The 14,867-nt window shown below is 41.2% G+C and overlaps 1 long non-coding RNA gene across 1 annotated transcript; it reads left to right on the forward strand.

Annotated features, from left to right (window-relative positions):
- The first annotated feature begins 12,502 nt into the window (after positions 1–12,502).
- LOC148315582 (uncharacterized) lies at positions 12,503–13,715 on the forward strand. The gene is made up of 3 exons (XR_015840792.1): positions 12,503–12,807; positions 13,374–13,427; positions 13,517–13,715. It is a non-coding gene; the product is annotated as an uncharacterized LOC148315582 (long non-coding RNA).
- The last annotated feature ends 1,152 nt before the right edge of the window (positions 13,716–14,867 follow it).

Below are 14,867 nucleotides of genomic sequence, written 5' to 3' on the forward strand. Positions count from 1 at the left end.
GGCCAACAATCAAGTCTGAAGATGGTGTTGCACTTCAGTCTTTCACATTATTCCTTATGGGCTGTTCGAACATAATGGCAGATGTTAATTACATGGAGGACTTGGACAACATGGCTAATATAAAGGCATTGGCAAACAAACTTCCATACAGACTTATAGAATCTTGGAGAAAATTTGCCTGCAATCTCCAAGAAAGAACAAATAGAAGAGTGAAGTTTAAGGATTTTGTTGACAAGCACGAAAGATTTCTATAAAACAGAAAACAAAATCACAACACACAGAAACAACAAAATCAAAGAAAGTCTTCACAACAGTCATTGTGCCCGCCAAGATGGAAAACAACAAAACCACCACGCCAAAGGCAGAACCTGTTTCAGTGGATGCTATTGCCAAACCATGTGCTAATTGTAATGGAGAGCAACACAGTCTCACAATTGGTAAGGAATTTAGGAGAAAGCATCACAAGGATAAGATTGACTTCTTGAGGAGCAAGGGTCTGTGTTTTGCATGTTTGATGCACGGTCGCATTAGCAGTTGCTGGAAACAAAAGCTTCAATGTCAAGAATGCTCTAGACTGCATCCTACAGCACTACACATTGTCCATAAACTTCTGCAAAGAAACAGCCTAAGACGATTGTGAATAGCAGTACCTATTAAGCGCCCTCGTACAAACAACAGAAACCTGGGGTGTCACTGGGGCCTGTAAATAGGACTGCATCCTTTCAATAATTCCGGTATGGGTCAAGGCACAAAAAGGAACCAAGACAGTGGCGACTTACTGTCCGGTTTAAAAATGCCCTGACGCCTTTTTTAGACTGAAATAACTTACTAAAGTTTTCGTTTTGTGCCATTCAGAATGGGAGAGGGAGCCAGGAGGTGAAACAGCCGTCTTGCCAGTTCAATCCCGCACACCCTCTGACTCTCACCCTCCGTTCTGCCTTTTTATTGAAACTAACTCATCAATAACTAATCACCAGAAGACAGAAAAGCATCAACAACTAATCACCAAGAGACAGAAAACATCAATAACTCACGGTATAAAGGTCAGTTTAACTAAAGCATCAATAACTAATCACCAGGGACTCCAGCAGGCAGAAAATCATAACCCAAGGTCAGTTTAACTAAACACATCTTCAGGATACGGTGTCTGTGTGTGTGTGTGTTAAAATAACAAGTAAGTGTCTCTGTGTGTGTTCAACATTAATGAGTGTATAAAAACATGATTATGAATACACAAACTGATTACCTATCCTCAGCCCATCTTACATTTCCCCCCTGTTGTGGATTTAAAAATCATGTCCTTACGGCTTTAAGACAGATCATCATAATGAAATCATACAACAGTGTGATCATCAGTGGAGGAGCGAAAACCTCACATTAGGGAAAAATTCCCCTCCTCCCTTCCGGCGTAGAATGAGATCCTCATAATTTGATGACCATCAGGGAATAAAACTTGTCCCTGGGGTGACTTGGTGGAGGCCCTTGCCTCGTTGTAGGAGAGATAAGATAAGATAAGATAAGATAAGATGTCCTTTATTAGTCCCACAATGGGGAAATTTGAGGTGTTACAGCAGCAAAGATATAGATCACACAGAGTCGGCGGCGTAATGTAGCCGTTAATGTATAACATTAGCAGCAGACATTCAGAAAAAGCATGCAAATATACACAGTATAAACGTATCTAAGTGTAAGGAAACACTCCTAATGTTTGTCCATTATACGGAGGGGGAAACGCTGTAATGATAAAAACTACTGAATGATTGAAAATACTGCAATCATAAAAATATTCCAATGATAAAAGTACTGTAATGGTAAGAGTACTGAAATGATAGAAAAGTACTGCATGATAGAAAATACTGCAATGGTAAAAGTACTGTAATAGTAAAAGTACTGCAACGATAGAAAAATACTGCAATGATGAAAGTACTGCAATGGTAAAAGTACTGCAATGGTAAAAGTACTGTAATAGTAAAAGTACCGCAATGATAGAAAAATACTGCAATGATAAAAGTACTGCAATGATAAAAGTACTGTAATAGTGAACATCCTGCAGTGGTAGAAATACTACAGTGATAGAAGTATTGTAATAAGAATACTGTAATGGTAAACAAAATACATCATTGGTCAATATTTAAGTACACCCTTGGCTGAAAGTACAGTAGTAGTTAATATTGCATCCTAGGACTGCACAATTGCACTAATGCCCTCCCGTTTGTAGGCCTGACCCAATGTTCTTGTTAAAAAGTCTGACAGCAGTTGGCAGGAAGGAGCGGCGAAATCTCTCTTTGGTACAGCGAGGGTGTAAAAGTCTGTCACTGAAGGAGCTGTAAAGTGTTCTCAGAGTGTCATTGAATGGGTGGGCTGGTTTGTCCAGCATTGATGACAGTTTTGCCGTCATCCTTCTGCCCCCCACTGAGTCCACAGAGTCCAGGGAGCAGCCCAGGACAGAGCTGGCCCTCCTCACCAGTTTGTCCAGTCTCTTTTTGTCTCGGCCCGAGATGCCTCCTGCCCAGGAGACCACTCCATAGAAGATGACTGATGAAACCACCGAGTCATAGAAGTTCCTGAGGAGTGTTCCCCGAACGCCAAAGGACCTCAGCCGCCTGAGTAGGAAGAGTCTGCTCTGACCCTTCCTATAGAGAGCGTCTGTGTTGTCGCTCCAGTCCAGTTTATTGTTCAGATGAACACCCAGGTACTTGTAAGTTGAGACCCTCTCAACGTCTGTTCCCTGGATATTCACTGGTGCAGGTGGAGAGTGCCGACGCTTGCGGAAATCCACCACCAGCTCTTTGGATTTCCCAGCGTTGATTTGGAGGCGGTTCTGCTGACACCAGTCCACGAACCCCTGCGTAACCCCTCTGTACTCCCGATCGTCATCGTCAGTGATGAGGCCGACAATCGCAGAGTCATCAGAGAACTTCTGCAGGTGACAGGTTGTGGAATTGTATTTGTAGTCCGAGGTGTAGAGGGTGAACAGGAAGGGAGCCAGCACAGTTCCCTGCGGCGCTCCCGTGCTGCAGAGGAGCACGTCAGACACACAGTCCTGTGTTCTCACGTACTGTGGCCGGTTTGTGAGGTAGTTGTGAATCCATGTGATGAGGTGGTGGGCCACTCCCGCCTGCTCCAGCTTGTCTCCCAATAAGGCGGGCTGGATGGTGTTGAAAGCACTTGAGAAATCAAAGAACATGATCCTCACCGTGCCCCCCGCCTTCTCCAGGTGGAAGAGTGAAGTGTGGAGCAGGTAGATGATGGCATCATCCACATTGATGCCAGGCTGGTATGCAAATTGGAGTGGGTCCATTGAGGAGCTGACCAGGGGGCGCAGATGGACGAGGACCAGTCTCTCCAGGGTCTTCATCAGATGAGACGTCAGCGCCACTGGTCTGAAGTTGTTGAGCTCCTTCGGATGGGGTGTCTTTGGAACCGGAACCAGGCAGGATGTTTTCCACAGCTGGGGGACTCTGCCCAGCTTCAAGCTCAGGTTGAACATGTGCTGGACGATTCCACACAGCTGGTCTGCGCAGGATTTGAGGAGCTGGGAGCTGGTCCCATCTGGGCCTGCCGCCTTCCTCGCCTTCATCTTCCTCAGCTGGTTCTTCACCTGAGATGTTGTGAGGAACAAGGCTGAGCAGGAGGAAGTGGTGGTTATCTGATGAGGCTGGGAACTGGAGCCTGTGGAGAGAGAGAGGGGCGAGAGAGGGGGAGAGAGGGTCTTGTTCGCAGTGGCAGGAGGGGTGGGTGGGGGCTGCATCAGGGAAGCCTGAGCGGGGTCAGACATTTGATCAAACCTATTGAAAAATAGGTTCAACTCATTTGCCCACTGAAGCCCCCCCCCCCCCTTCTGGGTCTTACCTGCTTGTCCGTGGCCTGAGATGGTCTTCAGGCCCCTCCAGACATCCCTGGCATTGTTCCGCTGCAGTTGTTCTTCCATCCGCATCCTGTAGGACAGCCGTCCTTACCTCCCGGATCTTCGTGTATGGTGTGTGTGTGTGTGCACGTGTGAGGACAGGGGCAAGAAGTCCATGTGTTTTTACGTTTCAGTGTCCAGTTTGAGTTCGTCATTCTCAACATTAATCAGGTTGTAATGGTACATTTGGGCAACAAACCTACGATTAACCATCGTCTTTGTCATAAAAATAATGCAACATGAACAGACTACACATAACAAAATGAAAACTATAATTATCCCTATATATTGTTTTTTAAATTCTTCATAGTGGTCATAACATCAATAATTGTTTCATTTTTATTAAAAATTTAAATGCAGTAATGTACTCCAATCAAGGCTGATATTCCTTTATGTACGTCATTAATTTCCAAACAATATCTAATCTTTTTGTTCTGTGGCTTCAACATATTTATCATCTCATCAATATTAGCACCACAGAGTACTGAGTTTCGAGATCCTCACAATAGTCGTTCTCAAAATGATATTTTATTTTTATCAATTTAGCTTTGTTAAGGTAAGATATTTTATTGACAATCTAACATTAATATGCAAAGAACATGTACATTAGTACGAAATGTAAAAGAAAATTGTGGTGGGGGGGTGCGAATTGTTTTCTTCTTGGTAGGGGGGGCATGACAGGAAATAATTGAGAACCACTGGTCTAGTCACACACCAGCTCGGGTTCATTCCCTACCAGAGAAATGACATTCCATGTCCCCAGAGCTAGGCGCTTTATGTTGCCGGGGATTGGACTGCCTTTGACTGCCTCCTAGCTCAAAGGAAACCCAAATTCTTTGGTCCCGCCCACTGGTAGTGAGCCGAAGCCCTTGTATTAAATAATAAATAAATACATAAAATAAAAAAATTAATAAATTTAAAAAACGGACCGATCCACTGCTTGGGTTAGTTTGACCCACCTTGAGATCCGTTCCCACTCAGTGACAGTGTCTACAAGCCACTGCCACCAGGCCAGTGAACCCAACGTCCAGGCAGTGACAAAAAACGTGATCAAATTACATTGCTCATCATAAGGTGTTTGTGAGACGCTCTTTGTATGTTTCCTCAATTAAGACCTGTTTTCCATTGGTGTATTTGAAAAAAGTGGTGAACCTGTTAAATTCACTACAAAACGTTAAGAAGATGAAAGTAATGTTTGAAGGAATATTATTTTTCTATCGACGTGCCGGCGGGCGGGCACAGATAGAGAGTGATAAATCAGCACCACCCGCGCGGGGCGTGCTGACGAAAAGGCAAGCGCTCCTCCTCTCATCGCGTCCTTATTAAGACAGAAAAAAGACGCTGTTGAATTTTACCTATTCGCAGTTCGAGCAGGTGCTTAACGCTGGAGAATATCACCACTTCGAAGTTCGAACTGCTGTTGAAACGGAGAGGTAAGTGTTTTTCGTTGGGTTTTTTTCAAAACATGCGTCGAGTGCATTTGTTCATAGTTAGAGATAGTTGTGTGGAAAACACTATACAAAGTAGCACCATGGATGTGGGCCTACAACACTGGCCTAGCAAACATGTGCTCCTACATCGACATAATTGACGAGCTCCAGTTAAGCATTGAATAATTATAAAACGTCATGGTGCTTTTACTCATTTAAAGAACTAAACCGACGCGTATTGTCATCCGGTGGTCAGGTTTGCATTGAATGTGAGCACGAGGGACGCTAGCTTGTTGCGTTAGCTTTGCGGAGCTAACAGCTTGCACTTTTGTTATAGAACCACAGAATGCAAGTACCATGATAATTTCTGTCATTAATTTTTGTGTAAGACACGATGTTCACTGGTTAATTACATGATTCTTAAAGCAAAGGTTACTGTGAATGCAATTTTGGTAAGATTTTTGTAGTCACACTGCATAAATCTGTCTGTGTCTGTTGTTTAAACTTCAATATAAACTATTATGGTTGAAATCGTTAATTGGGATGGAGGAATTGATATTTTTTTAATTTATAATTTATTTTTCTTACACTGATATTGTTAAAACTCCATTTAGCCCATAGTATTAATAATTCTCAACACAATACTGTCTTTTTTCTTTATAGAATAAACAATGCCTTCCCTGAGATGCAGGAAGTCCCCAAAGCAGGATACTATTGAACATGCAGTCAAGGGTCTGGACAAGACTGCAGAGTTAGAAGCGAAGTATATAAACTAATTTAAAGGTATGATGTTAACGCTTTTGCTAAGATATATTATTGTTTTCTGATAACCAAGCTGACATCGTTTTTTAAGTGGTTATTTTACATTAAGAGTGTCTTGACCTTTTCTTTTGCCACTTTTGTCAGTTTCAAGTTATTTCAGTGAGTGTGAAACCTGATGGTAGGAGTTCTATCTAAATTAAGGCTGTACTTGATGACGCCCTCCGGCATTTTTATACCACAATAGACCGGTGAACAAGTCCGATATTGATAGTCTAGTGTAAAGCACGTAATACGTCACAGAGATCACGTGACGCGATCCAATATGACTGTGTACAGTGTATGTCATTGTTTTGAAACTAAATAATCTTAAAGTTTTTTTTTTTACGTAACCAGGTGCAATTGACATTTGTACTTTCAGTCCTAATACATACTGGCTAATGCAATGCTGGAAAATGAATTTTGGCTGGTCTGTTCCTTTAAAATCATAAAGAAGGGCTCTGCTCTATCCCTCACAAGAAGCAATGTTTCAAACCACCCTACATTAGTATAGTGGCCCAAATGAATATGATGACTCCTTATTTGTGTGCTTAAAAATATGACGAAGCTAACTTGATTTCCCTGTTAACTAGGTCAAGGAGTATTTACCAAGGCCCCTTTCAGGAAAGACGACTTTATTCTTTATTATGGAGTACAGAGGAAAATTGATAGATTCTGATGAATCTCAACGCAGGAAGATGGATGGAAGAGGCACTGTCTTTTTGTTTGACTTCCGCCGGCAAGAAAAAACTTGGAGGTGAGGCAAAGATTGAGATGTTATCTTATTTTTGTTTTTATTTAAAAAAATAAACACATACTCATCCCATAAGTGTTAGGGGAAAAATCATTCTCTAAGCAAAAATGTATAATTACTTTTATTCATGCGTTGAATCTGTACAAATGAAAATATAGATCATGAAGTCTCAAAGACAAGCTGTTAATAGGGTCTGATTCCAATAGAAATTTCTTGTATGATTTGATTTAGATTTAAAAATTGTGGATTTCCTATTTTTATGTTTTGTGTACACAAGATTGTCTCAAAGATTAATTTCTGACATTGATTGAATAATTGTTTTTTTTTTTTTTAATCTATTTTAAGTGTTGATGCAGCTCAAGAAGATGGCAGTCTGGGAAGACTGGTTAATGATGACCACATGCACCCCAACTGTAAAATGAAGAAGATGACAACAGAGGACAGACCACACCTCTGTCTGTTTGCGCTCCGAGACATTGATGTTGGCGAAGAAATAACTTAAGACTATGGACCAGCTGGCCTTGGAGAACACAGGTTTGTAAGATGCATCTTTAAGTACAATAACAGAGCCCACTTGTGGTGTTCTGGTGATGTAGTTTCCAATTAGTTTGGCAATCTAATAAATGTATGTGAAGTTTCTATGGAAGTTGAACATGATGACTGACTGGGGGAGTTCTCCATTGTCCACTATCTGTAATTCAAATTTGTGGGTCTGAGTCAAAGTTTGGCTCTGCAGGAACAACGAACTGGTCAGGGAGTGACAGTATTACAAAGTTCTGCGTTACTCCTTTCTGGGCGGTGGCCCTGTTAGGCCATCATATGCCATATTGCAAATATCCCCATTGTGGGACTAATTAAGGACATCTTTATGTTGTGGTTTCCCTACCAGAACCAGCACCAACCCTGTATATTCATGATATAAAACACTGTTTCAATTTGATATTTAGCCTTTCTATACTGTAAAAATAGAAGACCCCAGGCTTTCCTGCGCGCCCTTGCCCAATTGGTGGTGTTCAGGAGACAACCTGGGACTGAAATATCAGTCACAACCAGTGTTGTTTTCGTCACTGATGACTATGACGAAAATACTTCGTTAACGCCCCTTTTTTAATGACGATGACAAGCTATACGAGGTTCTTTTATGACGAAAACATGACGTGATGTACATGAATTTTTTTCGTTGACTAGACAAAATTGTTAGCATGTGGTTCATAAATTATTTTATGTTGCTTTTAGTGAAATAAAGCCACAACAGTTGCCCAACAAAATGTTTTGCTTCTCTGCTTATTTTGGAGCAGTGAGTATTGATTCCACTGTTGCCACTTTTTTCTGTTTGTAATGAAGAATCCTTAGTAGTCCATCCAAAAGTCTTTGTTATTGGGTGGAAACCTTGAATGCCTTGTTTTAACTCAAATGGACTTAAACCCATCCATCCATCCATCCATCCGTTATCTGAACCGCTTCTCCTCACTAGGGTCGCGGGGGGTGTTGGAGCCTATCCCAGCTGTCTTCGGCAGTAGGCGAGGTACACCCTGAATTGGTGTCCAGCCAATCGCAGGACATGCATAGACGAACAACCATCCACGCTCACACTCATGCCTCGGGGCAATTAGAGTGTCCAAGCAACTTGCCATGCATGTTTTAAGAATATGGGAGGAAACCGGATTACCCAGAGGAAACCCACGCAGGAAGGCCGGAGCCAGAATCGTACCTACGACCTCAATATTGTGAGGCCATCATGCTAACCAGTTGGGCCACCGTGCCGCTTGGACTAAAACCTTTGTGAATAAATTGACGAAAACTAGGGTAAAACTTTTTTTGCGTTTCCGTCGATTAAAACTGGACTAAAACCCTTTTTTTAGTTTTCGTTGACTAAAACTGGACTAAAACTATAACGAATTGGGATGACTAAATGTGATGTAAACAAATCAGCACTTTGTCCAAATGACTTGGACAAAATCTAAAATGCCTGCCAAAAACAACACTGGTCACAACACGTGTCTACAGAAGATTAATTGGCATGGGCGAAATTAATTAGTTTTATTTCATTCATGAGCTTATGTTTTGTTTTGGGTGGCTAAGGCTTAAAATGTGTAAAAATCTAATCCAACCTCAAATATAATTAATTCAATAAATTTATGATGCTACTAAAACATCGAAGCAGCCTCCTCCAGGCTTTACAGACTCAGAAATGGAGGTATGCGTATCGTGTGCTCATCCTGTCGTGTCTCGAGATGTTAAAATTGCAGTTAGATAGACGTGTGCTGATTAGACAAGACTTCTAATATATCTGGTGTCACAGGATATTTGTCAGTGAATGTGTATGTCTGGTTTGAGGCTCACTCAGCTTTTTCTTGTGTTGTGGGGTCCAGTTGAGTTGAATTGCGAGTCAGGTATGTTAGCCATCTGACACCCAACTGTCAGGTTTGCGTTCGTGGGGACCCCGTAGAGCCATTTTTATTGTTGACATAAATCATAGCTAATCATCTTTTCCTTCATTATCATATGAAATACAGTTAGGAGTTGTATGTGCCTTTACTATGTTATAATCTTAGAACCTACCAGCCACTACAGCTGTCCGACAAGAAGACTTTTGGCTGTCCTGTGCTCCATTGCGGCCCTGGTGGTGTTCAAAAGACAACCTGTGACTGAAATATCAGTCACAACATATCTCTACTGAAGATTAATTGTCATGCGCTAAAGTAATTGGTTTTGTTTCATTCGTGAACTTGTTCGTTAAAATGTGTAAAATTCTGATCCATTTTCTTTTTTTTAATTCATTAAATTAATATTCAACTTGTTCATTAGGATGGAGGACAACCGACAATGACTGAATCGGCTGAGGTTGATGCCACCAGAACATCGAAGCAGCCTTCTCAAGGTTTGACAGACTCTGAAAAGGAGGTATGCGTATCATGTGGTCATCCTGTCGTGTCTTGAGATGTTAAAATTACAGTTAGATAGACCTGTGCTGGTTGGACAAGTTTTCTAATATATCTGGACATAAATCGTAGCTAATAATATTTTCCCTCATCATCATATGATATACAGTTATGCGTAGTGTATGTCTTTACTATGTTACAATCTAAGAACCTACCAGCCACTACAGTTCTCTCATTGGGAGACTTAAGCTTTCGTCAGGCTGTCGACTGCTGCATTGCCCTCTTATTGGCTTTAAGTACACAACCTGTAACTGAATTATCTGTCAGAACAGAACCTATGTGTCCACAGCAGGTGATTTGGCATGTGGATTCTTCAGATTTTTAGAAAATAGGTAAAATTGTGATCAAAAGTTTAAAATGTATAAAATTCTGGTATAGTTTGCAATAGTATATCTATTAAATCATTTCAAAACTTCTTAACAAGGATGGAGAACATTGGCTGTGACCGAATTGGTTGAGGTTTACATTACCAGGACCATTGAGCAGCCTCCTCGGGATCTACAAATTTAGGAATGAAGATATGCATTCCATGTTACAATCCTGTTATGGCCCGAGGTTTTGAAGTTGCAGTTACATATTGGGCTGGGCGATATGGCTGATAAGTACATAGCGATATAAGTATTTCATATGGGTCCATCGATACACATTGAATTCTTTTTTCATATTATTTTATTCATTATTTTTTTTATTTTCCAATATTTTCACTGCCCTGTTAAAAAAACATTTAATGTAGTTTTCCTCCCGGGAGCTTTTTGTTACGGTCAATTAAGTGTTTTTGTTAAATATAGCTGCGTAGAATAATTATATGCATTATTATCGTACCACAATGTTTTGGTTTTGCAAATAATTTCCTAAAATCATTCTAATTTTGTTATTACATTATTTTGTCATAATATCATTCATCAATATTTTAGTTTTTTTTTTTTTCAAATAGAATTAAGACCTTTTTCTGTGCAGATTCCTCTGGGGATTAAGTATTTAATGGGTTCTCAATTTTCTCTTGGACTCTGATGCAACCCAGTCTCCTCCCTTGGACAAAAAATATGGGCTGAATCTTCCTTGGAATAACGACACAGATTCTGACGAATCATTGTCAAATCCTGCCCCTGAACTTTGTGCCTCAGACCCAGACCATATTACTATCCCAAGGCTCAGGAGGACCAAAAGTATACAGGTAAACAACCCATATAGATTTCAGGGAATCTTACAAGCAAATTGCATATATTTTATTGGTCTCCTGCCTTCTATCCTTTATATTTCGTTGTTGTTGTTGTTTTTTAGATTAAAAAAACAGGCTGACTTTGGAATGGATAAGCATTATTACTCCAACTCAGATGACAGTGGAGATGAATATATTCCGGATACAAGTGAGGCCTCTGATTCAGACGGAAGTGAATCTTTGAAAATTGTGGACCCTCTCTTGAAGTCTAAGAATGCCTTCAGAGATTTTTCTCCCACACCACGAATCTCAAAAGCCACCTCAACGCAGGTTGTTAATCAAGGGCGTTCACCCGTTCGGAGGAGTAGCAGCACTGGTGTGATTCTTGAATTCTATGGCTCTTCAAATATTTGTGCAGTTTAACACAAATCATCCAAAATAGAATTCAAGCACATCTGTGACAGAAATTCAAATTCAGAAGTCAAAGAGAGAGAACAAAAAAAAAAATCTAATGCTGCGCTTCTTCCGAAGACATATACTGTAAACATTAAATGTATGTTAGGACAATCTTGAAAAAAGTATTAGAACACCCTTTACTTTTATTTCTTGTTAATTTTATTAACCAAAATATGTCCATTTTTATTACAGATTAATGAATACAAAATTAAAACTCTAATCAGCTACTTTTTAATCGTTATATTTGTATAAACAAATGTTATACATCTGTGTGTTAACTTATACAAGAAATGACGGAAAAGCAAGGGTGGTTTAGTATTTTTTTATCGTATATAGTCTGTATAATATCTTTAACCTATGCTGATGCTGTTTAATACTGATTTAAATAATAATAATAATGTCATAATCTGTTGGTTTTACATGAACAAAACCTTTCAAGCACTTTTTAAAATTCTAAATACTACCTCTTGTCAGTAAGTTGGTTCACAGCACTGCCTTGGAGTGAAAGTGTGTAGTGCTGAGACAGTCGGTATGTGCTGAGTCGTCTGACGTTTGTGTGACTGGTACCCAGGAAGGTAGCAAAACCAGGCAGTGTGTATGTCGTACCCAGGAAGGCAGAGAAACCAAGCAATATGTATGTGGTACCCACGAAGGCAGAGAAACTAAGCAGTGTGTATGTGGTACCCGGGAAGGTAGCAAAACCAGGGAGTGTGCATAGATACAGACCCCAAAAGTGATTAAAACCAAATAAAGTCCCCAGAAGATCATCTGTAGTCAGGTGAAGGACCCTGTACTTTGTTCAACTCATTTACTCCCTTAGACGTACAAAGACGTCTTTTAATGCAATGGCGCCCTCTACCAAAGACGTATAAGTACGTTTCCTGTCTTTTTTACGTCATAGTGTACATAAGGGTCTGATGCAACCTCTGACTGAGAATCAGCCTTGTCCGCATTGTGAATCATGTAAAAATCACCCAGCAGGGGGCAGAGGTGCAAAAGATCCGCCTTGAATCTGCGCCAGAGGTACAAATGGGGGGGCGGGATCCTGGGGTAGACTTATAAGTGTGGAGAGCAGCGTGGGTAGCAGCAGCATCGGCAGCACTAGCAGCAGTCGCATTAGTAGCGTTAGCAATGAAATCCTCCAAGCAAATGACGATCGAGGAATGCTTTTTTGTAAAAAAAAAGCTTCCTAAAAGCATCAAGGCGATGGAGACGCTTTGGTTGAGAGGATGACGCTTCGTCGTCGTCACAACAAAACGGCGTCTAAAGAGGGTGCGCGTGCCTTGCGGCCTGCATCGCCTGCCTTCGGACAATAGCCAAAGCAGCTGAGAGTCCTCACCAGATCCCCCCCGAACGAGGAGGTAAGCGCTCGCAAGTTACCATTGAACATGTGGTTTTACCCCTCATGCTTTTATTGTACATATCATGCATCTTGCGGGCAGAAAATGTCGCGTAAATGTGCAGTTAGACGCGAGCTTGCTCGCTGACTTCCTCATCCGGCCGCCTCTATTGCACAATTACACGCGAGCGTAAGTCCTCGCCGACGAGGAAGTAAACGCTCGCAAGTTACCATTAAACATGTGGTTTTAGCCCTCATGCTTTTATTGTACATATCATGCATCTTGCGGGCAGAAAATGTCGCGTAAATGTGCAGTTAGACGCAAGCTTGCTCGCTGACTTTCTCGTCCGGGCGCCTATTGCACAATTACACGCGAGCGTAAGTCCTCGCCGACGAGGAAGTAAACGCTCGCAAGTTACCATTGAACATGTGGTTTTAGCCCTCATGCTTTTATTGTACATATCATGCATCTTGCGGGCAGAAAATGTCGCGTAAATGTGCAGTTACGCGCGAGCGCATCTCCTCCCCGACGAGGAAACAACAATACTGAATGGTGTGGTAATCATGCATACTTTCTAAAATTCACAGATTGTGCATCCCGCGGCAAGAAAGTTCCTCCTCGTCTTGTTGGTGTAAAGAAAGGTAAATTATAATATGAAACTTCACACGCCAGCAATAAAATGCAGCAATAAATATATATTTCCAATTGTTTGTATTTCTGTAATTTACAGGTTGTGCATCAGGAAGCAGTGGTTCCGGATGGCGTCACACTGGATGGCAACCGAGGAAAATCGACTTTACAGCAACCCCTGGACCACTGAATGCCGCTGCCCATTTGGAGTCTGAGGAGCCAGCTGATTTCCTGCAGCTGTTTCTCACGGATGAGCTTCTGCAGCACATCGCGGATGCCAGCAATCACTTCCCAGACAATTATTTTCACACAAACCCCAGTGGACAAACACAAGCTCGCCTATTTTCCACGGACCAGCAAAGCCAGACCACAACGAAAGTGTCGGGTCTGTTTGTGCAAAGGCAAACGGAGTGAAACAAGAATGTGGTGTGAACTATGTTGTGTGCCCTTGCATCAAGGCAACTGTTTTATTTTATATCACACAAAAAAAAAGTATGTATGACACTGATGTATTTCATTTTTGTACATAGTTCAACAGTTCAGTCGTTTAGTGTTATGTGCAAATAAATTTATTTTATCAAAAACATTTTTTGTGCTTTTTTTTGTTATTTTATAGAAGGCATGCATTATTTAGATGTTAGAGGTGTCATAAAAGCCATAAATAATAGTGTCAAAATTCAAATTATGGTCAAAATGCATCAGTTTACAAAAAGCTCATTTTCTCAGTTTTTTCCCCAGGGATTGGAGTTTTCATGAAATTTAGCTATTTTCAAATGCCGATTGCTCAAGAATGGAAAAAGATAGGAACAAACATTTTTTTCTGTTGAAAGAAGAGAGTCTCATCTTTCTTCGGGTGTGCTCCATGTCTATATAGCATTAGAATACTATATTCTGTGGGCCTTGCAATATTAGTCAAAACCCAGGAAAACGCTGGGATTGAGCGGGTTGCTCCAGTGAAAATGGCTGGTATTTAATGAGTTAAGACTGGTTAGGACATCCGGCTCGCAGTCCCAAGGTGCAGGGTTCGATCCCGGGACCCAGCTTTCCTGTGTGGAGGTTGCATTTGTGAGTGAGTTTGAGCGCAGATGGTTGTTCGTCTTTGCGTGCCCTGCGATTGGCTGGCAACCACTTCAGGGTGTGCCCCGCCTACTGTCCGTTGACAGCTGGGTAGGCTCCAGCACGCTATCCTTGTGAGAATAAGCGGATTGGATATTACATGTATGTGTTTATGCCCTAGGCCAGGCGAGGGCAAACTACGGCCCGGGGGCCACATGCGGCCCGTTAAGTTTTAATCCGGGCCGCCGAACTTGAAAAAAATTTAATGAATAAACCTTGTTAATGTTTTATTTTCTAAACACTGTGGTTTTCAAAGACAAATATTATTGTTGGAATGCTTTTATTCACTTTCATTTAAAATTAAATGTATTTTTTTTCTCAGATGAGGTGAGGTT

The sequence above is a fragment of the Idiotropiscis lumnitzeri genome, unplaced genomic scaffold (genome assembly GCF_059441095.1).
Source record: "Idiotropiscis lumnitzeri isolate Australia: NSW breed Sydney's pygmy pipehorse unplaced genomic scaffold, RoL_Ilum_1.0 HiC_scaffold_91, whole genome shotgun sequence".
Classification (NCBI taxonomy): Eukaryota; Metazoa; Chordata; class Actinopteri; order Syngnathiformes; family Syngnathidae; genus Idiotropiscis; species Idiotropiscis lumnitzeri.